The following is a 26,356-nucleotide window of genomic DNA, read 5'->3' as shown; positions in this document are numbered from 1 at the left end:
AATCACAAGTTGAACTGTCATAACACTCAAGTGAGTTTCTGCTGGATCCCTAGCCATGTAGGAATCCCGGATAATGAACGTGTGGATTCCATTGCTAAAGAGGTTACACACCTCTTGGTGTGTAACCTCACCTGAAAGATGGTTGGCTACACGCCAACCATCTTTCATTACTCATGTTACTACTACCAATTTTATTAATTCTGTTAAATACACTCTTTGAGAAAGTGGCAGGGTGATGGACTGCTGCAGTAGATAATAAACTCCAACACATCAAGGATACTATGCTTCCATGAAACTCTTCATGCAGGAATAGCCATCAAGAGGAGGTTATTATTTGCTGTTTGCAAGGAGGAGACATAAACCTTACTCATGGGCACCTAATGAATCAGACCAATGCACCCATTTATGATTGCTGCAACTGCCAATTAACGATATACCACTTCCTTGTGGACCGTGTGTGTAATGCACATACACACACACACATTGAACATTTAAATTAGGAACTAACATCCAAGTTATTCTAGGAAATAATATGATGATGTGATCTAATATTTTGTTGTTTCTTAACACTGTGCGACTGAACTTGGCTATTTAATAAATTGTAATTTTTTATTTTTGAATATTATATTACATTTGTTCCATGGCACTGATAGTGTGAAAGCATTTTTTGCCCTCCCAAAAAAAAAAAAAACAATAAAAAACACTACCGCTACATATCTGCATATACTTTTTAGCAGTCACGTGAATTTTAATTTAAAAATGTTTAAATTTGAACTCGGTTAGTTCTAATTATTCATAGACATTTATTTATTTAATTTAGATTATGCAGAAATCTTTTAACGGTTTAATTTTTGTTGTAGATGGAATTTTTTTTTTTTTTTTTTTTTTTTTCTTAAACACCCCCAACATCCCCGGCCACCGCCGTTAGGCTATGCGCAGGAATGTCGGAGTGTCGTGGCAGTCGACTGCCCCCCTGTCTTGCCTTTTCTTTGGCGTCCCATCGGGGTCCTCTCAGTTTCATCAAGATGCAGCAGCCCTCCCTTCTGGACGACCACTACATCCCTCCACTTAGAGGCTGCCCTTCCCGTCCCTACACTAGGTTGCCGGCTACGCATTGCGCGAAGCCGGCAAACCGCCGCGTCCCCCTCTCACACCTGAGGGTCCCAAATGCATCATCGGAGCACCCCCAACTGACCTTCATTCTTGCATATGAAGGAGCCAAAGCGTCCTCTGCATCCAGGCTGCCTCCCTGGCCCTGCACGGCGACCACGATTCGCCCCCTGTATTTTATTTATTTATTTATTTTTCCTCCCTTCAGTTGCAGCCCATCACGTTGGCGTCTGAACTTATTCCTCCTTCCGCAATCCGAGGGCACGTTCGCTGTGAGTGCCCTCGTAACCGTTAGAAGGAACACAATCAATAAAATAAAATAATACCACAATCATACAATACAAGGAAAATACATAATAAATGAAACCCACTTCATGTTGTCTCTTCGGCGATGTCACCTCTAGCCGTGGCCCTCCTGCACACGGTCGAAGCGATCGTGCTTGTCATCTCGAGCCGGCCGTAGAGTACCAACCACAGTGACAATGGAGACAATGAATTCACAATGCAATACAACACAAAAAATATATATAGTAGAAGAAACACACAGTATACTTGCTAGGGACATTGCTGCTTACCCGCGCCTAGAAGTTTTCTCCCCACTCTCTTCCATGTACCTCCTTCGTCTTCAGGATGCTAGCCACCATGCTCTGTACCGCATCCCATTCTCTCTTCCCTTTCAGCTACAGTTGTGAGCTACAGTTGTTTCTGGAGTGAGGCCATCTGTGCCATGCCTATGCCGGACCACAGCCCACCTTTCGCACTCGTAAAAGGTGTGCTCCGGCGTGTCATCCTGACCGCAGTAGAAGCACCTCGGTGTCCGTCTTCTCTTGAACCGATGTAGGTAGACCCCGAACTCCCCGTGTCCAGACAGGAACTGCGTGAGGAAGTAATCTACCTCCCCATGCCTCCGCCTGACCCACGGTCCCAAGTCCGGGATCAGTCTCCTGGTCCATGCCCCAGCCGTAGCCGTTCTCCACATCTCCTGCCAGTTGACCATCAGCTGCCTCCCGGCTAGCGCCTTCGGCGTTCCTTCGTATGTGGAGACCAGCTGCGTGGCCCGCAGCTCGATGGGAGGCACCCCTGCGATGACTGCCACTGCGCATCCAGATACGGTGCGGTACGCCGATGTTATGCGTATCGCCGCTCTTCTGGTAAGGGAGGCTAGCATCCGTACGTTCTTCTTTCTCGAAAGTGCGTCCTTCCAGGCCGGGACCGCGTACAGCAAGACGGAGGAAACCACTGAAAGGATCAGCCGTCGCTTGCTCGCCCGTGGTCCGCTCTTGTTGCCCATTAGTTTTTGTAGAGCGTCTTGTATCTTCTCGGCCCTCTTAGTGACCTCTCTGAGGTGGGTGTTAGACAGCCCATTCTTGTCAATCCACACGCCCAGGTACTTAGCGCAACCGGACGTGTGGACCCGTACGTCGTCTACCATGAAGGACATTCCTCTCAGTCTTCTTCTGCCGGTGATCGGGACAGCTGCCGTCTTGTGCGGTGCCAGTCGTAGTCCTCTCTCCCCCAGCCATCTGCTAACGACTGCCACCGCCAAGTTTGCCTTATCTTCTACCTCCTCCTCCGTCCGTCCCGACACCATCAGCGCGAGGTCATCTGCGTACGCGACCGACTGGCATCCTTCCGGGAGTTCTTCCCGCAGAAGGCCGTCGTACGCGATGTTCCAAAGAAGAGGCCCAAGCACCGACCCCTGCGGAACGCCTCCAAACATGTTGAAGTCATCTTCTCCTTCCTCTGTGCGTACCCGCAGAGATCTCTCATGCAGATATTCATTTATTACGGCGAGCAAGAAGCCGCTGATCCCTCTCTCCCGGAGTATTCCCATGATCACTCCCCATGGCACGCTGTTAAATGCATTCCTGATGTCTAGGAGAATGATCAATGGGATTTTCCTTCGTCGCCACGTGCCTGCCGACTGAACTCTGGCCCACTCTAGCACCCGTCGGATGGCGTCGACGGTCGATCTTCCCCGAACGAAGCCGTACTGGTCTGGGGAAAGACCTCCGCCCGCCTCAATCTCCGACCGCAGTCTTTCAGCGATCAGTCTCTCGTACAGCTTTCCCATCGTGTTGATGAGGCAGATCGGCCGGTATTTCCTGGTTTCTTCGGCTCCCGGTTTCGGGAGGAGGACCAACCTGGCCTCCTTCCAACAGCCGGGAAAACTCCCCGTGGACAATGCCCCACTGAACATGTCTAACACCGTCCACGGGTGCCTATCCACCAACACCTTCACGATGGACCCAGGGATGTTATCTGGGCCCGGGCTCTTCCGCAGGCTCATCTTCTTGGACGCCCACTGTAGTTCTTCTACAGTGAAGCGCCTTTGTTGATCACCAGCTATCGGTTCCCATTCCTCCTCTTCGACGTGGAAGAGCTCCGTTATCGCTGTGAGAGACTGTTCCCTTGTCAATGGGGTCAGGCGCCTACCAAACTTCTTGGTGACGATCTGGTAGGCCCTGCCCCACGGATCTTGCTCCAGGTCTTCCACGAGGTTTTGCCACGCCTCTTGTTTGGCAGCCTTAATGGCTCTACAAAGGCTTCTTCGTGCCGCGTGGAACACCTCCGTTTCCTCCTGTAGGCGCTCAGAGTCCCTCCGTCGTGCGCGCTGCATCCTCCGCCTTGCTGTTTTGGTTTCACCACGCAGTCTCGCAATGTCCCTGTTCCACCAGTAAACATTCTTTACGCGTCTTCCAGGCTGTGGCCGCTGTTTCACACATTCCCCCTGTAGGATGGCCATGAATTCCTCGGGGGTGTGAACACGCCTACGGGCCACCTCTGCCGCCGTCCTATCCGCTACCGTCGCAGCCTGCTGTTCCGACGGCCTCCAGATAGGGTCCTGTTCCTCTAGACCCCTTCCGCCTCCTTGTATTTCAAAAATTATGGCCTTGTGGTCGCTGGCAAAATCATCTTCTACTACCTGCCAGCCCACTATCCTTCTTGCCACCCTATCTGAGGCCGCTGTCAGATCCAACACCGATCCATCACCCCTTGCGTCGTATGTAGGCACCCTAGGCGTGTTCATGACCACCAGTCCCGCGGCCCCAAGCATTGTAGCTAGGGTGTAGCCTCTCCGCGTGGACCGGCACCCTCCGAGTTCAATGCATTCGGAGTTGAAGTCCCCGGTCAAAAGTACCGGGAACCCGGCCCTTCGTATGCATTCCTCCAGGTTTCCGATGAATTCTTCATGTCGATCCATTCCGCTGTTGGGAGAGATGTACCCATTGATCACCGTGAGTTGATGGATGTCTACAGCCACGAACCCTCTACCTCTAACTACCTTCGTGACTGCAAACCTGACGGTGACATTCCGTATAGCAGCATCGCCATCCTGGTCAACATACCAGTGGCCTGAGTTAACCAGTCGCTGATTAGGTTCCACGACCAGCAGTAGGTCGTATCCTCCAACCAGCGCTGCCGCCCATGCCAAGTCATGGGCAGCCACGGCTCTGTTTACGTTGAGCTGTAAACACTTCATTTCCGAACGTGTTTACAGTCCCTGCTACCCAGTCTATGCCCAATCACTCCACACCCCACGCATTTGGTGGGTTCCCGGCACTCTGCCCTCTTGTGCCCCGTCGCCCCGCAATTGTAACAACAGGCTCTCCTATCGGGACCCGTGCAGTGTGCCGCAACATGACCCGTCTCCCAACAGTGAAAGCAGTTAACATCTGGTCTTCGTATCTCCGCTCGACACGATTGCCACCCTACAAGGAGCCTCCCGGTGGACGTAAGCCTCTTCGCCTCTTCCAACGGCAGCACCGCAGCACCACAAACGCGTTCTGCGTTTGTCCATATGCTTGGCGGACCGACGTGATCCTAGCAGACGTCTTTCCCTCCAGCGCGCGTTGTACCGCCGCCATCACCTCCTCCTTAGTCACTTCAGCGTCAAGGTCTCTAATGTGGACAACCTCTTTTCTGTCCAACTGCCCTTTCCCACCAATCTTCACCTCTGGCGCCTTCTGTGCCATTTTCTCTCGTAGGGATTGGGCAGAGTTGGTCCCCGCCCGCACCCGTACCTCGACATCCTCGCCCCTGCCTTTACGAACTGAGAGTATGTTAGGAGCCAGTTCCTCTCCCACTGTTACCTTCACTTGGCGTAGTAGCTCTGCATAGGACTTGCCCGTCTGCCGTAGGACCACGGTCTCGGTCTGCCTCTCACGCCGTTCCTCGGTCGGGTCCCCTGAGTGAAATATAGTAACCTTCCTTTTATGCTTTCTTGCCCAGAATTCCAGGGTGTTTTTAACTATGCTACCCAGTTTACCCCCTGGCGCCGCAACAGTCACCGGGTGTACCTCGTACGTTGAAACGGTTTCCAGAGCAGATAGCAACCAGTCGACAGCAGTTATGTCTTCCCCTTTAACTGGTATCACGTACAGGTTTCCCGACGGGTCGATCTCCTCTTTTTCCCCAATAACGTCTGTGGCCGCGACATGTCGCACCACAGTGCCTGGGAGCATAGCGCCACTGTTCAGCTTCCTCTTTATACCGGGTGCCAGGTCGCAGACCCGGCAAGCTATTTTTGACTTCTTGTCGCCCTCAAGGTCCAGCACATAGACACATGCACGCTCGTCATCCGCCTTGGGTAAGCCCCGCACCTCCCCGACTAGCTCGAAGGCCTGTTGGGGCCACCTTTTTTCAGCAAGCTCCTTCAGGTCTTGGACCTCCCCGTAGATGGAATTATTATTACCAGAGTTATTAGCACATTGTATATCACAATCACAAAATAACCAAGGTGACTCAACATCATCCGATCGAGCAAATGAACACCGCAACTTCCTTCACCCAGAATCTGCTGCAATATTACCAGCAATACAAAACAGCAGCAGTAGTAATACTAATAACAATAGTGTGCAGTGTATGTCACCAATGTTAACACATTCACGAAGTGTACCACCAACATCAGCAAGTACACCTTATAATTGGCCTGCAAGTCCTATCCTCCATCCAATAAGCAGGCGTACCCCTCATCTTGTACCAGAACCACTTCAGCCTCATAGCTGAGTACCGGCCTAGTCAATGGAGGAACAGGCAGAGGTGCTTATTTAGGTAAGGTTAGGACAGAACAGAAAATGGACAAAGTTCAGGTATTTTTTTTCTTTTGTTACATGTTGCTCCCTCTTTCTGAAACTCTATCCCCTAGATCAAATGAATTATTATTATATTTTTAAACAAAGTGTCTTGTTCTTTGTTTGTTGATAATTGTTATTATTAATTGTAAGTTTAGTTAATAAAATAGTTTCTTAATAGTTAATAAATGTTTCTTAATACAATTTACAGAAGGCTATAAGAAACTATTTTAAGTTCTGATAAGTGTGATAGTTTACTATGAACTTATAGTAATTATTTTTCATACGTAATTCAGTCAGAGAACTGGGTTACTTCATCAGAGTGATTTAAGTTATTTGTAATATGATGTTACTTAGAGTAAATAGTTTTTCTTATCGTGCTTTAATAGTTTGTTGTATTATCCTTGAAAATCATTCAGCAATCAAAGTTAATATTTCTTGAAACATTATTAAATAATTTTAAGTTCGATCAATTTCTTATTACTCTTATCAGATTATTTCTTTTAGCTTTTTTTATGTTAACTAAAAATAAATATAAATTAAAATTATGTAAGAAAAAGGTACACGTACTCAAAAAACTATGAGTTTAAACATGATTTATTGTAAATTTTATGCTGCTAGTATGATGAATACTTTATCCTGAAGTATTATCCTCAGTGACCACTTTTACATCTGCACTTAATTATTACGTACTCTTTATACATAAAAGGTGTTGTTTTTTTTTTTAATGGTAACCTACATTAGGTCAGTTGCATTCATCTAATTACATAGCTGCAAAAATTAAATTTGTTTATTTTATAAATTCATTAACTATGATGTGATTCTAATTCATATTTATCTTTATTTAATTTATTCTTATTCATACTTATCAAACTTCTGCATTATATTAATATAATAAATCCTCTATTTTGAATTATTTAATTACAAAAATATTCAGCCTATCAATTCTTTAAATTAATTTTTATAAAACTTTAAACTGTAAATTTTACCTAGTTGTCAATTAATTTTACCAAGCAATCTTTGTTTGTAAGTAATAAAAAACAATTTAATAATATAAGAAAATATTATTTAATAGAAATTGAATTATATGCCATGATTTTTTCTGTAATTAAATAAATAATTGAAATTTTATTTCTAATGATGAGATTGATATTGTATTTATATTTAGTTATATTAATTTCCTTTTATACACAGTACCAAGTTTTTATAGATTTAGGATTATTGTTCTTGTATGTATTTTAATATATATATATATATATATACCAATTTTAATTTTATTAAATTTCTGCACATATCGTCTAAGAACACCAAAAATCTATGTAATCCTGACTAATTATATCTTTTATATATACATCCCTTTTATATCAATTCATATAATTTTAATAATTATACCAGCAGTATATACAATGTTAATTTATATTTTATATGTGTAATTTGAATTTATTATTCTTTATAAATAATACCCAATTATTTCCAGATCTGTGTGTTTTGTGTATAAAATAGTTTATTTTCCAAAAGTAGCATAATTTTTTTTTTGTAATGATTAAGGTCTGTCCCACTCATGGCAACCCTAATGAGAGATTGATGGTACTTTTCGTACTACTTGGCAGCTTTCTAATTACAAACCTCCTGTTTATGACAACTTATGTTTTGATAGTTACAAATTGCAATTCGCAATTTTATTTCAGCACATATGATTGATTATAATTACTCTATCTACATTAACCATTATAATTAACTCTATATTATCCATTCTATTATTTCAAAAGTTTTATTGCAAGCACATTTATTCTTGAAGGAGGAATATTCTAGAAAGATATTGTGCTGAAGAAGATTTATAGGTATATCAACTTTATTAATAGAATTTAATAACTTTTTTATTAATGTCATATTCTAACATTAAAAGACAAGTAAATATCAAAATTTCACTTTTACCAAATAGAAAACAAAGATCCTTGGTTAATGCAAAGTTTCATGATACATTGTTTATGTATATTGTGGCAAAATCTTGCAGTTAAAATCCAAAATCCTAGACTACAATTTTTATTGTCAAATTTTTAACCGGCTAATAAAATATTCTACTTTTATCATTGTAAAGATCTCTGAGAAAATATGTTTTTAATGTTTAGAATTTTTTATTTGATTCCAAAGTATTGCATTATTTTTAACATTGTAATAATAACTTAAAAAATAATTTTTATATGCAATATCTATATTATTATTATTATGCTTTTACGGCCAACATGGGACCACTTAAGTCAATTTTAGTTGACCGATAACCGATTTTCATTTTAAAAAATGACTGTTCTTGGTAAAATTATGACTATCTTATTTATAAGTAAAGAATGTTTGGTTATAAAACTATATAAGTATATACTAACTACTACAAATGTATGGTTACAATGTTTTAATATTTTAATTCATTTAACATTCTTTTTTCTATTGCATAATATCTTAATCTTCATTTCTATAATGGTGTTGACATAATATAGTAAAGATTGATGGTAATTTGGTATTTTTTTCTCTTGTTTGGTTTTTGCTATACTACTTGTGGTCACCTTTTTATGTTTATGATGTAATTTTGCTGTTAAAATTTGGAAATATTTTTCTGTGTACTTTAATAGTTTTAAATATAGATAACCTAATAAAATAAATTAAAAATATTCCAATTTATTTAAAAATAGTTTTAATATTTTGATTTTTACGTCTGTATTCAGGAACCAGATATGCTTTATAAAACAAGAGAAGAGCAGGGACAGTTATTACAGCAAGTGCTAGCTGCTAGTGAAATGGATGCAGATGAGGAAAGGGTTCCTGGTGAAGGCTTACGTGCTACCAGCAGTACATCTCGACGTAGTGGTAACATGAGTTCGTTATCTGGAGCTGATGATGCTGTGTACCTTGAATATAAACGACCGACTGTTAAACATCCCTTGTTTAAGAAATTTTGTGGATAAATTGTTTTTCATAACTATTTATTTTTATGAAGGGCCAAAAGTTATTTAAAATTGATTATTAGTAAGAGAATTCTTTTGTTACATTAACAACTTGTGCTTAAAATCTTTTGTAAAAAAATTTGTATGCGCGTTGTAAAAATACTGTATAAAAATATTGCTATTTTTGCAGAGGAAATATTAGGCATAATTTTGTTAGTTTTATTGATGATATTTGTATTGTTTTGTAAAAGATTTTGTTGCTTTGGCATTATAATTTATAAAACAAAAACCATTAATTAGATTTCTTATTTTAGTTTTTTTTTACAAATTTTTTTGTGAAATTCCTATTTTATAATGGTTGAGATCTGATATAATAATAATGATATTCTTTATTTAATAATAAATATTTCATTGGAATAAAAAGAACCAAAATTATGTACGATATATCAACATACCAGCATCATACATGAATGCATCTCTACCAATATGATGGTAGTAACATGCCCTGTTACAGCTGTAAAAAAAGCAATAAAAGAAAATCACAATACAAACATTAGGTATAAGTTGCAGAAATACATAGTAAGGTTAAAAGATCACAATATATTATAAATTTGTAAGTCTATATTACATAAAAAAAATTATTAAGATCATAGAATTAGTTGTTTTTTAGTCCATGTATTTTATCTGAAACTGCCATTAACTTTTGATCAGGTGTTTACGATATTCACTTGCTATATATAAATATGTATTTATTATATATATGTTATATTAGTATAACATTGAAATTGGGTGATGTGGATGATTCCTACTCCCTAAGCTAGAAAATTTGTTTTTAGTTTTTAATGTGATTTATTGCTGTGGAATTAATTTTCTGTTTTATTTTTTACAAAGTCAAAATTTTACAGTAATGAAATAAATATAGGGACAATTTGAAGTTTTAAAATTTGAATTTCCTGTTTATTATTTCTTTACGCTGTGTAAACTTTTAATTAAATCTGTTATGAATGAAAATGAGCTGGTACTTAGTTATTTTTCCAAGCATAAACTTATATGGGTTTGTTTAAAACCAGGTTGTCCTTTTCAGCCAAGCACATTCTTGTTTTATTTTAGTTTTTAGGATTGGTGATTTTTCAGTTGAAATCATTAATGATTCTTATACCCAGTAAGTATTGTTTATTATTGATGTTATTGCACTTCAGCTATTTGAATAAGAAGTATTTTTAATATTAGGATTAGGGATATGATTCTACCCAAAGAGCACTTCACTCCCAATTGTGCTTTTTTCACCCAAAATATCCTCAATAAATCAGTTGGTAAAGACAACCCCCTGTCTTACCACATAAATGATATTTATTTTGTTTTAACCGTTACAACATAATATTGTAGCATTTGAAGATTTATTCAGAATGTATGCATACAATCTTTATTTAGAATGAAGTATTTACATACAATTTTGAAAAGTTAGTAAACATTAAGCTGTGTAAGGTATTACACATTTAACAAAGGTTACTCAAACAAAAATATCCTTTCAAATTTGCCTATATAAACATTGAAAAAGCCTTTGTAGTTGAATAGTGAGAAAAAATAAGATTCCTTATGCATCAAACAGTGGTGCACCGGTCTCATTATAGAGTGATAACATGTTAAAATTATGCTTTATATAATTGGTTATGTTCAAGAAGAGGTGCATTACATAATTTGTTTCTTATGGACAAAAAAATAAAATCTCATATAATATGAAAATAAGATCAAATGTCGTGAACATACAGAAACATGCATCACCGTTGTTAAATAGTAATGACCCATCAATTGCATTATGAGTTACATGTCAGGAAGACCAGTCTTGTTGACAAGAAATAATGTTTCATACACTTTTTATGAAATTGAACTTGTTATTGTCGTATGTTAATGTTGAAATTGTACAGAAGGGAAGCCATGAATTATCTATCCCCCTTTGGTTTCAGTTAATTCAGAAAACTAATGGAACATCCAAAGGAATGTTTTGCTAATGATATTATATTATTATTATGCTTTTACGGCCAACATGGGACCACTTAAGTCAATTTTAGTTGGATCTTTTCTGAGAAAAGCGTGTTATTTTACTCTTTCGAGCTGCCCAGTTTTGGTCAGAAAGCAAGATCTGAACGGACTTCATCCGTTCAGATCTTGCTTTCTTTTCTTCATCCGTAAACACCCTCTTCGTTGTATTTTGTAGTTTGTCTGTCTTTTGTTTAAATCTAATGCTCTTATCTTTTAGCTTTGTAATTTTTCCAGTTTTATTCTGTAGGTCAGTCAGGGAAATTCCCAATTCTTTCATATCTTCTCTAATTTCTTTGATCCATCCTACTTCTAGCTTTTGGAACCAGAGCTTTTCAATGATATTTCTTGACAGTCTTGTTTGCGGTGTCCTTATGAGATGACCGAAGAAAGAGATTCTTTTTTTCCGCATAGTATCAGTAACAGGCTCTATTTCTCGATACACCACCTCATTTGGCACAATCCACCATTGGCCTTCTTTTTGGTGTTTTTTATTGATACACGTTCTGACAATTCTCCTCTCTATTTTCAGAATTTTTTCAATTCTGTTTTTCTGAGTGATTTTGAAAAGGGTCTCGCTTCCGTAGGTGACTTCTGGCTGTACTACAGTTTTATAATGTTTAAGTTTTGTTTTAGCAGAAAGGCATTTTTTGTTATATGTTGACCAAGTTAATTTTTGGGATTTAATCATTTTATTTGTCCTGTTTTGCCATGTCACTTTTTCATTTAAATTATAAGTTATTATTTCCCCTAGATATTTAAATTGTTTTACTATTTTAATTTTCTGATTGTTTACCGTAATGTGCTCTATTACCAGAGGATCTATGGCCATTAGTTCAGTTTTTTCGAAAGAGATATGAAGCCCTATCTTTTGTGCTAGGTTTTGAAGGCTCATGATTTGTGTTTTGGCTTCTTGAATATTATTTGCTAAAAGAGCGAGGTCATCTGCAAATCCTAGGCAATTTAGTGTGATGGAGTTTTTCTTAGTACCCATTTTTATATTTTTGGGATTTATTTCATACCATGCTAATGATATATAATGAAGTAAAAAAAAGAAAACCCAAATTTCATTTAATCTATTGGTATTTGGAATCATATAAATATAAATAAAACGTACATATTATTTTTTGATCACTTCTTTTTAGTGAAGGATAGAAGCATATGTTCAGTTTTAATTTGAATTTCCTACTAACCACGAACTGTATAGTTCTCATTTTTTGTAATTTCTGTGATTATAGTGCTCCTAAAGGTTCTGAGTATCATAAAACTAACTATACAAAGAAGTTTATTTTCACAGCTGATACAACTTTTTTCTTATGTTTCAAGTTAGTAAATATTGAGACTTAATGCTGCTGATGATGATTGAATAATCATTTTTATCTTTGTGATTAAGACTAGGATAGTACAGTTCCATTCAAGATCACATGTTTACATATTTCTGCTTATAAGAAATTATGTAGAAACTTTAACTTAAGTTTAAACTTCACTCCCAATTGTGATTTTTAACCCAAAATATCCTCGATAAAGCAATTGGTAAGATAACCCTGTCTAACCACATAAATGAAATTCCAATCATTTTTTAACATCACTGGGGTGGGAAGGGATCAAGAATACAGGAAATTGGTGGTAATGAGAAAACAACCCCATCCAAAGGAGTTAACATCTTGTAACAAGCATCCATTCCATTCACAAATTCTCAGGAAACTGGGTTATCTTTATGCAGTGTGAAAAAAATGCACTTCTGCTATTTTCTAATGAGCAATTTTGTTTATCAATATAAGTTGCTCTTCCTTTAGTAATAAAAGACTATCCAAATACAGGCTTATCCTTTCTTAAACTAAACGCCTGCCTTATCCCAAGAAGAATCTAACTGAACTATTAATCTATTTAGCCAGACTTCCACTGAAGAGAAGGATTTTGTTAATTTTATTTTTTGTTTTTTATTAGAAAAAAACATGTTTATTTCTAAAGAGAACAGATATTACCATAAAATTTCGTTTTATTGTATGTGTTCTGCCACTTTATAACAAGAGATGTGCATACAGTAATATTTCATGATTTCTGAGGAATTGTTTTTATAGGTTTTGATATTGCATTATTTAATATATAAAAAAACATTATATACACTTATGTGGAATTATATGTTGAAAGTTTTCATCTGGAGGTCCTGGTTTGAAACCTGGTCAGGCATGGCATTTTCAAATGCTACAAATTTCTATTCTCATAGGGCAAATTGACCAAAAGCAGTCATCTCAACAAAAAAAATTCAAGTACTGAGTCTGCTAGAGAAATATTTTACGTCATTTTTTGTAAATATTGCTCATCATAATAAGGGTGGAGTAGAGGAAACATGTTTTTCACTACTAAATAACTTCACTTGTATTAATTGTAGAAAAAAAGTTTTCATTAAATAATATTTTTATTGCATTTTTGAAATTAACATACCTTAATTACATTTTGAAAATGTCAATAAGATGACATCCTTGTTGGTCACAAATTTGGAGCCTCTCCTTAAAGCTCTGCACAGCTTTCAATTTCTTATGAATGGAAATTTTCAGTCTTCGATTGTGTGTGGCTTGTTCACATACACTCTTGATTTCAGGTAGCCTCACAAATCGATCGATTGGGTGAGTGTGGGGGCCAAGAAACATCGCCAAATCATGAACTGACATGTCCAGGAAACATTTGTCAAACCACTTCAATCGATGCTCTTGCCATGTGAGCTGTGGTACAATCATGTTGGAACTACATTCGCACCCTTGGAAAAAACAATCTTAATTTTTTCAGAAATCCACTGTTTTTTCTTGTTATTGTCTTTGCACCATCACTACGTACTGCAAAACATTTATGTTACAGTTTATAGTAGCCTATGTTATAGTTTATAGTATCTTCATAAAAATGTCAAAAAGACATTGTCCTGTTGCATGACCAGGTATTGAATTACAAAACAACATATTTTCTTCTATTGTTCTGTTCCTATCATATTCCTATCTCAGAAAACATAAGAACTGAGAAATATTTGCCACATCTATTGATTCATCAAATTGAATACTGAAAAAAATAAATAAAAATAAAAAAACACAGTTACACCATTTGACCGCGCACTAAAAAACCGAAACTTGAATTATTATTAATTTCAATGAAACTACGCTTTTAAAAACTTAAAAGGTTTAGTTACATGCTTCTCATCCAAAACTCAACTGATGTTCTGCAATCCCTTACGCCTCTTATACTGCTAAGAGCATGACGTGTTCAAACATATCACATGCATGTTCAAACATGATGCTCTCACAGTGAATGTTATGCTAGCAAACCAAATTAAATGGAGCACATACAGATCAGTATGTAAACTTGTAAACTTGTAAACCTGTAAACTTCATGATCATGTTTGTACACTTCATACATGCATGTTCATATCTGTCGCTGTCAACACAACTGAATAGTTTTAACAAGGTTACATTGGGTTGCAGTTGGGGGAACGTGAAGTATTCATTATATTTTTGTCTTAACTTTTTGAAGGTCATGGAGCTAAAAAGATTGAGAATCACTAGCTTAGACATATGGCTCAAATAAGCTACAGCAAGAGCACTCCAGAATATATATATTGTTTATATATTTAAATATTACTATAAATCCCAAAAATAAATAAACATTTTAGGAAAAATAAAAAAATAAAAATTATGTAAATAAAATTTTAAAAAATAATAGAAATAAAAGAAAGTTAGAAAGCAAAAATAAACACAAATTTAAGACAAAGGACAAAAAATAATTTAATATTTCAAAGTCAGTGCCAGCTATAATTCAATCAAGAGAGTGAATATTCCAATTAGTAATAAAAAAGATAGAGTTTATTATTCTTATCTGTTATTTACTTGTTGAACACCTTCTTATTAAATATTTTAATTAACTGAAAGAGTGCTTGCAATTTATTAACTGTTCAAGGCTACCACATCCATTGGTTTATTATCCTGTTAAATTAATTTTATTTTACTATATCAATTTTGTTACACATAAATGTGGGTACTTAACAGGTTTTTTTTATTACATAATAAAAAAATTTAAAAATACAATACTAGAATGTACACTAACACATCCTCTTTTAAATGAGCTTGAGCTTTAAACACCACTTTCTGCCATGCAGATTTCACATAAATTACAGAGAGAAATTCACAACTTCATTTAAATGAAATCGGTACTGCCAACCTTGTGTAAATTTTTTTTAACCTCTAAAGTGCGCAAGAGTAATTTCTGATGATATTGAACAATCCTTTTCTAAGAATTAATTTTTATTCTTGGATAATTGGCAAAAATTTACTCTGATTGTCCAGAAAGTAAGAATCAGTGTATCACATGCACACAGCTTCATTGACAACATTGGGTCAAGGCCAGCTGATCTCAGTTGTTCTGTTAGCATTGTATGAAATTCTATAGCTGTACTGTGACTCGGAAGAGATTTTGCAAGTGTTTATAATGAATAAAAAATTGAAAATCCTGCCGACTGTGAGGTATGATCATCGCTCATATATTTTTTAAATGCCTTGTTATCCATGAATGATCCACATGAACATCATCACAGAAATGTAAATAATTTTTCTGAAATACTGTCATCCATTTCATGTTTTTCAATCTTTTTTTTATCTACATGAATTTTTTGACAAATATGTGATTTATCTTTTTGATTTTTGTTGTTGAATACTTTTCCATCATTCACATATGAGGTTTGCTGAGAAAATAACAGAACATTTTTCATTACACACCAATGTAGATATTTAGAGACATGCAGTTGGCAGCATTGTGTTCAATATAACCTCCTCTGTTATCACATGTTCTTGGATTGGTGATATCTCATTTGGTTTTCATGTTATTGTTATTTTGAGTGCAATGTGTTTTAAGTGTTAGTAGCATTTTTTTGGTGTTTAAACTTTTGTTTCATGTTGTAGCTGTAAATTCAGCTTTCGTCTCCCATTATAATCCTTTGCATGAATGTTTCATCATCTTTGGCTTGCTCAAGAAGGTGCCGACAAATGTCCACTCGATGTTCTTTCTGCTGTTCGGTTATCAAAGGAGGAACAAACTTTGCTGCAACTCGATGCATGTTCAATTTTTCAGTCAAAATGCGTGGCATGATCCAACTGAAATGCTAACCTCTTCTGCAAGTTTTGTGACAGTTAATCAGCGATTTGAAAGCACCAGATTGTTGATTTTCTGAACATGGGTGTCATCAGTTGAAGTCGAAGGCCACCCTGGTCGTGGGTCATCTTCAATTAACTGACGACCACTTTTCAATCGTTAAAACCATTTGTAACATTGTGTACGATCCAGAGCATCATCTCCGTAAGTTTGTTTCAAAAGTTGAAACACTTATGTGAAAGTTTTCCCCAGTTTCACGCAAAATTTAATTTTGTATCGTTGCTCCCAAAAATCACACATTACAAAAATTGCTACTAACACTTAAACACGTAGCATTAAAATAATTAAACATGAAAATCAAATGAGATATCAACAATAAGAGCATGTGGTTACAGAGGAGGTTATGTGGAACATAATGCTGCCAACCACATGTCACTAAATATCTCTGTTGGCGTGTAATTAAAAATGTTCGGTTATTTTCTGAATAGACTTGTATACTGCAACAAAGCATAAATTCATATCATACTGTTCATACTATCATGACTTAAAAAAAGGATTGCCCGTCATCTCACCTATAGTCTCCCCATTATAAATTGGCGATTGATACTGTGAGAATTGCAAAAGAGTGTGACCTGTGACGAAATGAAAGAGGTTTTTATACATTATTTTTCAAACAGTTATTTTATAAATGCAAATGTATACTAATCATAATGATGTCTGTACATAATTTATAGACTCACTAATATTTACCCTTTACAGCTTCACCCACAAAAATTTAATTGAGGAATTGATAGATTGATTGAATTGAAAAATAAACTGACTATTTGCTGGATTTGTTTTGTATTTACATTATGAAAAATGCTTTTAAAAAATATGTATGATGCAAAGTCACAAATTATTACAATTACATCAGAAAATTATGTCAGAACCTCTTTGTACATTAAGTTAGTAGTCCTTCTGTTGGTATCACTAAACTTAATGGAGAACTTACTCTGGACCAGGCTGCTTAGAATTGGCTTTGGGGAAAAATAGTCTTCTCTTAAATTGATTCTTGCAACTTTCAGTGACTGTCCTTGTGATTAATTAATGGTCATTGCAAAGCATACTTTAATTAGAAATTGTACTCGAATATCGTAAATTGAGATAGAAAAGCAAAATGAAAGAGACAAACACCATCTCCTGCGATCAAAACAACTGTACAAACACAAACTAAAATAAGACAGTAATACATTCCACTGTTCTACAATCCTTTGAACTACATCATTTATAAAAAACCATCATATTTTACTTAATTTAAGTTATGAGCTTTAAGAACCAATAAATGTTGAATCACCTTAAATTCTTCTTATCTTTCTCGTTTCTTTTTAATGAAATTGGATATGTCACTACAGAGCTCTTCAACAGCATTTGGAAGGTATTTACAGTACAAGCTCGTGAAGTCTACAAACTAACGCTGTGCCAAATGCATCTAGATATATATAAATGTTAATCAACTCTTTAAGCCCAGGTTGAATTCCTGTTTGCTGTCCCATCATTATAGAGGCATTATTTTTTGTGGAGTGGTAAATCCTAACAAGTTTATAAGTGGTACTGCTAATTCTTCAAGCAGCAAAATAATTGTTTTGAACAAAGATGAACTACTGACTTGTCAGTGATGCTTAAGAATGAGTCTTCTACCATTTTTGACTCATCACATTGTTGAGTAGCAACAGCTAATGATTTTGTAAAAGAAGTGTTTATTGATTTATCAACAATCAAAGAGAAACAGTTTTTCTGATAAGATATTTCTAGCATTAACCGCTAAACAGCATTACTTATTAAATATAAAGTATCAGTGCAACCACATGCTTCTTATGTAACGAGGAACAGATGCTGTTAATAGACTGGTAGCTACATTAAAGATGGTGATTGTACATTCTACATTTGCTTTATACTAAGGGGTATTTGCATGTCTATGCATAAGGCTTTTGCTACTGTTAATTTCAATATTACAGTATTTATAGAACAGCATTTGTTTTTTTATCATCACTAGGCAGAATCCAAGATTTTAATAAGGATCATCAAACAAGGCATTACTAAACTTTTGTTCTTTAGCTGAGCTAGGTGAATCGGTTCCAAGAGTGAATCACTACTTACACATTTAGTCACTTTCTAACCTATGATGTCAAAGCAACACTTTCAGCTAGATGATCACAAACTCTTTTTTTCTTTTGAAATTTCAAATGTAAACTGTATAGTTTTTCTGTTTTTTCCATCCTGATAATTATACTGTATATGAATTTTTTAGACTTACACTATACAACACTTACCACTAAAAATAATTACTAATACTATAGAAGTATAGTAGTCAATCACACTACATATATAACCCAAACACAAAATAAAATGAACTGAGTTTGTGATCATGAGCATGAAAAATGCTACCGATTCTACCGGTAATTCTTACTGAACTATTTAAGTCCACCAATTCCTCTGGCAGGGCATTCATACAATGATGATTAAAATTTACATTATAGTCAAGTCAAAAGGTAATACATTTGCTAATTAAAGGTCTTTGCACTGGCTATCAAGGTCTCAGTGACCACAGGTAGAGGTAGAGCAACTGACCGGCATTCACATAACTCATCATCAAGTGAATGGAAAGAGATAAATAGTAAGTATGGGCAATCTACCAATAAAGAAAGCAGTAAGAGGGACAGTAAAAGTTACTTCCAGGCAGTAAAGTTATTTCCACCCACAACTCATTGGTTTATAGTAATTTTGCCCAGCATGGGAACAGCAAAAGCAAATTTTGTTTTTTGCCATATTTAACTAAATTACCTTATGAAGTTAGAGGCCAAGAGGTCAAGTAACTATTGTTAAATCACAGTTCATAAATGAATTTTTATCACTTTGTAAAAGAGAGGGAGAAGTTATCTTTTCTGTACCAGCAAACATATACACATACCAAAACTATTTTATCTGTGAAGACCTCTAGATGATGTAATAAATTATGTAATATTTCTGTTTCTATCAATAATGATTTACTAACTTTAATCAGAATTCAGATAGATGTGATATCTTGATTACATGGTAGCTGAAGTGGAGGTTGGTTTGAACTTTGCTAAATTCAATTTAACAAATAACAAATATAAATATTATAACAAATATTGTTATACCAATATAGCAATATTATAACAAATATTGTAAATATTGTTATACCAATATAACAATATTAAATTTCATGCACAGCTTTTACTTTTTAAATAAGATTTTAATAAAGTCAACAATAAAGAAAAATAATAATATAGAAAAATATAGTACTATACAAAACCTTTTTATATTCCTAAAGTGTACATTACAATATGTTCAACTTGTCAACAATAAGCAACCCCCATATGGCCCAATTAGATGAGGATGATACAAGTGACATGCAAATGAAATTTTGTCTCGTACCAGACCCAGACCTACCAATCCTGAGATGTGTGATTAATTGAACTCCAACCACTAAAGTACGCCGGTTTTACTAAGATTAACTAGCTTTTACTAAGAATCTAATCTCAGAACCTTCAACTTTGAAAATCAGCTGTTAAACAATTGATTTGCAACAAGTTGACTGCCCACAAGACCAGTCAAGTGGGTTAGCATACAAATGTAATGATAAAATTACATCTAAATAATTTTAAATTATATTATATTTTTTAATTATTATATTACAGTATGCACCTAAGCCAATTTCTGGCTTATTATGCAACTACTAGTAAGGAAACAATGTTTCCATATACTACCGCAGGTAGAGGTTACATCCCACTTAGTACCAATAAAGAAGCAGTTGGCTATTTAAGGATACCACCATGGCACAATTGTTGGAAATTATATTGCCCACATATATGTTTGTGAGTGATAACAATTTTCAGTTCCTATCTCTTCAAGGAAGTAGGCAGTGCAAGAGAAGGGCAGATTGGAGTAGTTAAAAGTCTTAAACAAGACCAATTAATTAGATCAATGTCAAATATAATTTGAAAATAACAAAACATAATATATTTATAAAATTAAAACCTATAGTATTATATAATACGATTCATAACCCTTTTCACTATCCAATTTCACCCTTGGTATCCCTTCATTCTAATATCATTCATTACTAACTCGTACATACAAAAAATAAAACCTGACTGTAAGAAAATATACCATTAAATTGGATATTTGATTCTATGAGATCAACCCATCACTAGAATTGAAAACTTTTTTAATTTTTTAAGGGGAGGTAATATAGGCTATATCATTAATGTAAATTGTACATTTTTTAAAAGTATTTATGATACCTTTTTGATTCAAAAACAGTTATTTACCACATAACTTTCACTTTTTACTGACTTTTGTGTAATTAAATAACTTTAAACAAAAATTTTTTAATTACCCAATTTTTCTGTTTTTGCTATAAAAAATTATGAATAAATTTTTCTGTCGTGTGGTTAATAGCTACAAAGAGCACATTTAAAACACTAACAAGGTTCTAGCATAAATTTCATCATCCTAGCTCAACAAGTTTTTGAGAAAATTATACTTAAGAATTAAAGAATAAGAATTTTCAGAAATAGAACTGCATGAAATAGTCCCTTACTAATTCTTACTCTGTCAATTTTTTTGAAGATATTTAGTGCACTATAACCGGGTTAAAATACTAAGTGTTTATTTAAACATAATTTCCTAAGCAACTTCATTGAAAGACAAGACAGCATCATATACTTCAACTTTGAATGCATAAAGTCCAATGAAAACATTTTGGAAAGTCTGTTCCAGATGACTATAAAAAGATTCCTTGGGATTTTGGGTAATTACATGTAAATATTTCCATAACAGGTTTCTATCTGATAGGATTTCAAAGATTGATTTGATAACTTGAGCTACAGCTGGTGGTAAAGAATGTTTACCACCAATGTTTAACAGTGTACTCACTGTTCACCTGTGATTTTGGATCTATTGAATTTGCACCAGAAATTTTCCCCAACAGGAATTTTTTTGCGGTCTTTGGTAAATGTATATTTTATGTAAAACATTTCTTCTCATTTTTTCTAAATTGTTTGGGTTTCATCAAATAGAAAGACTAAAATAATTCTGCAAGCTGGTTATTTCCTTATCAGTCAATCTTCCAGCTCCAGATAAGAATTTACATCATGTAATCTTCAAATACCTAAATGAAGGCTTTGCAATCACTATCACCCAGGTACTTTGAATACCTATTATTATTACTATTACTCACAGATCATCAAATATGAAGTTGCTGCACCTGCAACTTCCTTCAGTATAGTTCATCCTAAAGCAATACTTTATGTTTTTCCACTTTTTCTTTACTATTTTTTTAAAACTTTCACTCATCTGGGAGTATTTTCTAAGTATTTCAACATCTATAACCTTATCTGTGTCAAACACTGGTAATATTTATTGAAAATTAAATTTTTATTATTTAAAATTTTTAACAGAATTAATAATTCAGAAATTTCAAATGACATCAAGAACAAGTTCTGCTACAAAATAGAAAAAGAAAGGGAAAAGGCAAATTAAAGAAAGTTTTTCAGTTGAAGATAAATTGGATTTGATTTTAAGCAAATCTGATAACATTGAAAAGGTAATTTTAACTGAAACAAGAAAAAAAGGATAATCAATTGATAATATTGAAATGATACTTCCATAAATTCAAAAATGGAATAACATAAATGATTATAATATATTTCTCTAATAAACTGATGAAAATAAATGATAAAAATTTAAAGTTAAATAAAATTTGACAAAAGTTTTAAATACTAAAAATAATAATATAAACCAGTACTTGAGAAAATATAATTGGGACCCCCCTTTGAAGAAACTTGGAACATATTTTTTGATATTTTGAATAGAATATCACCTGTAATTGGGTTTCAGTTAAATGAAGTAATGATTGACAATTATCACACAATTTTTTAAAGAAATTCTGAAACTTTCAGACTACCTCTATTGAATAGTCAAATTTAATTGCTTTTGAACTAAAGTTGAGTTCCTAAAGTAAAATTGTTAAACTTTCAGATATTAGTTGGGAGAATTGATATAACTTTGTTTACATGAATGAATCTATGTCTACTGAAAATTGGAGGCTTCAAGGTGGCCAGCTAAATCTATAGAGAAAAGTGGTGTTCCAGAACGGGAAAATTTATGGTACTATTAAATAAATAATATATCTGCAGCTAAAGTAATACTCATCCTTATAATCATCTTCAGACTTAAAAAAGCCATGTACTGAAATACATATGTAATAATTAAATACATATTGTTAATGATAATTGGAATATGAGTTTTAAATCATAAATGTAGTGAATTAAGACTCTTAAAGGGGACTGCTGAGTTACTACATTACTTGTTTTTCAATTCCATTTCTGCTTGTGTATTATACAGAAACAGTCAATTACTTAATTACAGTACTTACTCAATTTTTTCTACAATATTTTAAGTTAAGCATTACCACCAGTAATTAATGAAGTTAACCTACGATTTGTTTAGGAGCTTCATATGAGTAGTGTTTTTCTCTGGATAGATAGATTGATGATTTTTTTCTTTTTGGTTATGGGAATGTGTGTGTGTGATAAGAGTGTATGAATGCGTGTGTGAGAAGAGTTGTTTTGTCTGTACTTAATTGACAAGGGGATATTAGTGATATCTGTGGGTGTGTATGAAAAAATTATGTTTGTTGTATATGTTATGCAAATTCATTTTTACTGGTTACTGGTTAGATGTGAATTTTTAAATTCTGCACTAATGCATGTTTCTATCTGAAACATGCATGAAATGATAAGGCTTCTTTATATAGAAAAATGGATTACATAATTTTTTGTGTGTAGTAATTTTTCTAAAGCTACTGGGCTTATTGTGTTTGGATCTGTTTTGGAGGGTTTTATCTGTATGACAATAGATTGTGAGTCACTGGATACAGATATTATTCTTTTGGAATATATTTAGTTTAGTTTTTACACTCTCAGTGTTTATGGCTGGAATAAGAAAAATTAGACTTGATATTTGACCTTCACCTTCTTCTTCCTACAATTCCAACATGCGATACCTTATTAATGGTTAATATTAACATAAATATTAATGAAAGAATGGATAATAATGATTAACAATATCTACAAGTACTCACTATGAATGGGTACAGCTCCTTAATTAATTTTTATACTAGTTTTTTTTTTTTTTGGGGCGAAAAATGTTTTCACATTATCATCGCTTGGATACTAGAGTTACTGATAATGATAGCTAACCTGTGTTTATCACATTTTTTAAATCAAGTTTATATAAACAAAATATTTCTTGTGTTGTTATTCTGACATTTTAATGGTCATAGGGTTGTTGCCATTACTATTTCTAAGGGCAGAACTCAAAATAATTTTGTTAAGGATTTTAAAGAGGTTCTGGATTATGATAAATTAAGGTCATTTATATGAACATGACTGCAGTAAAATTCTTGATAATGATGTTGATTTTCAGTTTAATAACTTTTTAGATATTTTATTACGGTATATTAATTAATCAAAATCTGTTTTTTTTACTTTATGCCATGGACAACAGTTGGGCTGTGCATTACAATTTCTCAGATGGATTGTATAAGAAATGGCGTAAAAATTCTCACAGCCACAAAATTATACTGAATACATTAGATTTTTAAAAAAAATAGATGTGTGGATTATGGCAGATAAAATTTAATATTTTAAAAATATGAATTACCTACTAAGAATCAGTGAAAAATTATAAACCCCTATACTGGTATGTCTACTATTAAAAATAAAATTTGTAAATGGTAATGTTGATTCTGATGAGAATGAAATTGTGAATATTTTTAATGGATACGGTTCTTGGACCTATTCTATTTATAATATTTATTAATGACCTATTTTTACATAAATGTTATGGTAAAGCTACATGTTTTTCAGATGATACTGCTCTAGTATATTAATCTAAAAATCTTTTTAGATTTCAGACTTATCTGGAAAATTCAGGCTTATGGTTTTATGTCAATATAAAAATTGGGATTTTAAAGCTCTTAATGCTTTAAAATCCCAATATCTAATTTTTACGTTTGGTTTCAGCTTATTAGCTCCATTAATAAACCATAATGTGATTGTGCTTATACTCAATTACAATGCAACTGAGTCATCTCAGGTGAATTTTATTAAAGGTTGATGGTAGATGACAAATTTTCATGGAATTAGCATATACTTAGTGAAAAGATATTAGTTTATATGCATTAAAAAATTTTATCACATAAAAAATATTTTTCTAATAGTGTCCTTCAACAAATCTACTTTTACTACTTTACTTAAAATTAAATAATGGATAGCACTGCTGGGGAACAACTGAAGAAAAAGACTGATGGGATTACGGCAGCTAAAAACAATATTTTAAAAATATGAAGGAATTACCTGAGTGGAAAATATGAAGAAATAAGAATCAGTGGAGAATTATAAATCAGTGAACTGGTATGTCTGCTATTAAAAATAAATTATCAATAATATGTGTATATGGTAAAGTTGTTTCTGATGATAGTGAAATTGCTAATATTTTTATGGTTAAAAGGTTTCTGGCTTATTTCTTGATATTCATAAATCAACAGATACAGTTAAACATTTGCTTGTATTAGATAAAATGATTTAATGTGCTGACATTAAAGGTATAGCTTTAAAATGTTTTGCATATTATCTGGAGGGCCGAAGTAAGTGCATAGTTGTGCGCAAATGTTACCAATACCTTGCAGGTGAACTGTGGAGTCTCCTCAGGAATCTGTTCTTAAGCATATTCTATTCATAATCTTTATTAATGATTTGTTTTCGCATATATTTTATGGTAAAGCTTATTAGATTCATTAATAACCAAAATGTTGATTCCAATCATATTCAATTTATAAATTGTATTAAATAGTATCTTTATTGACACCGACCTGATACAAATGTAAAGATATTGTGTTGTCTTAAGTGAGAGAAAAATGACTGAAGAAAACAGTGCATGTGTGATGTTAAGTGTATTAAGGGTTTTTTATTTTAATTTTTTATTAATTAAATTGTTGATCTAGTACTGCTCTACCTATGGTCAAGCTTTAGCTTTGTGGGTAGTAAACTACTAGACCTACTCTATGGATTACACTTCATGGGTTTCTTGTATTTTTCATGTATGTATTATATATTGATGCAGTTGAAAATAAATAAATTTATTGTTATTACTATTGTCTATTTTATTCGCGAGGAACTAATGAAATCAGTTATGAAATTGTACTTACATTCTTTAAGTTTGACATAACCTACAAATGTAACCTCAACTTATATTTAAACTAGCATAGTGTAATATAATATTTCACATATTAACTTTTTCTTTTTCATTTATTCCTCGATCACCTGCAGGCTTTTTAAATATATAATTGGATTTTCGGGGCCTTTTTTTTGTAGTTACTCATAAAAACAAAATAAACAAATAATCAACTCAAAATTAATGACAACCACAGCCAGTGTTTACTGGATATTGCCGTAATAATTCTAGCAGATTATTTTAGTATAGTTCATTATTAAAAAAGAATTTTTACTAAAATATTTGTCAAGTAAATGCTCGCACAAGGTAATATTTCGGGAACAAAGATTCAGCAAATGTAGTGTCTAAGTTATTACATCTTTTTTATGTGGTACCTGAATATTTATAATTGAATTAGGAAAAAATGAAAATCAAAACAAATTACCAAACTTTGAGTACGACTTCTTTGAAGTAAAAGATAAATTTGAACCGATAGATATTGGTAATCGAAGCTGCAAAAGACTTAAAAATTTTATCATATAAAAACTATTTTTCCAATAGTATCCTTCAACAAACCTACTTTTACTACTTTCTTCAAAATTAAATTACGGATAGCAGTGCTATCCATAATCTTAAGTCTTTTTTAAGCTGCTAAAGCTTTAGACTTCTTACTGAGCAGTATTACATTTTTTTTTGTTTTTAATGTAAACCTCTATTCACAGGATAAACTTACTCTCGTTTTTTTGACATGCGTTTTACTCTCAGAAAAATAAAAATACCACATCGACG

The 26,356-nt window shown here is 34.1% G+C and overlaps 1 long non-coding RNA gene across 2 annotated transcripts; it reads right to left on the bottom strand.

The window, feature by feature from the left end:
* Positions 1-9,528: 9,528 nt before the first annotated feature.
* Positions 9,529-25,788, bottom strand: LOC142321476 (uncharacterized). 2 transcript variants are annotated; one of them, XR_012755644.1, is made up of 3 exons: positions 25,563-25,788; positions 13,604-14,209; positions 9,529-9,635 (listed from the first exon to the last, which is right to left on the bottom strand). It is a non-coding gene; the product is annotated as an uncharacterized LOC142321476 (long non-coding RNA). The 2 variants fall into 2 exon arrangements; XR_012755645.1 differs by lacking the exon at positions 9,529-9,635 and having other exon boundaries at positions 13,536-14,209.
* Between the last annotated feature and the right edge of the window lie 568 nt (positions 25,789-26,356).

The sequence above is a fragment of the Lycorma delicatula genome, chromosome 3 (assembly GCF_047948215.1).
Source record: "Lycorma delicatula isolate Av1 chromosome 3, ASM4794821v1, whole genome shotgun sequence".
Lineage (NCBI taxonomy): Eukaryota > Metazoa > Arthropoda > Insecta > Hemiptera > Fulgoridae > Lycorma > Lycorma delicatula.
The sequence above is the reverse complement of the archived record's forward strand: the minus strand, read 5'-3'. Positions and strand labels throughout refer to the sequence as shown.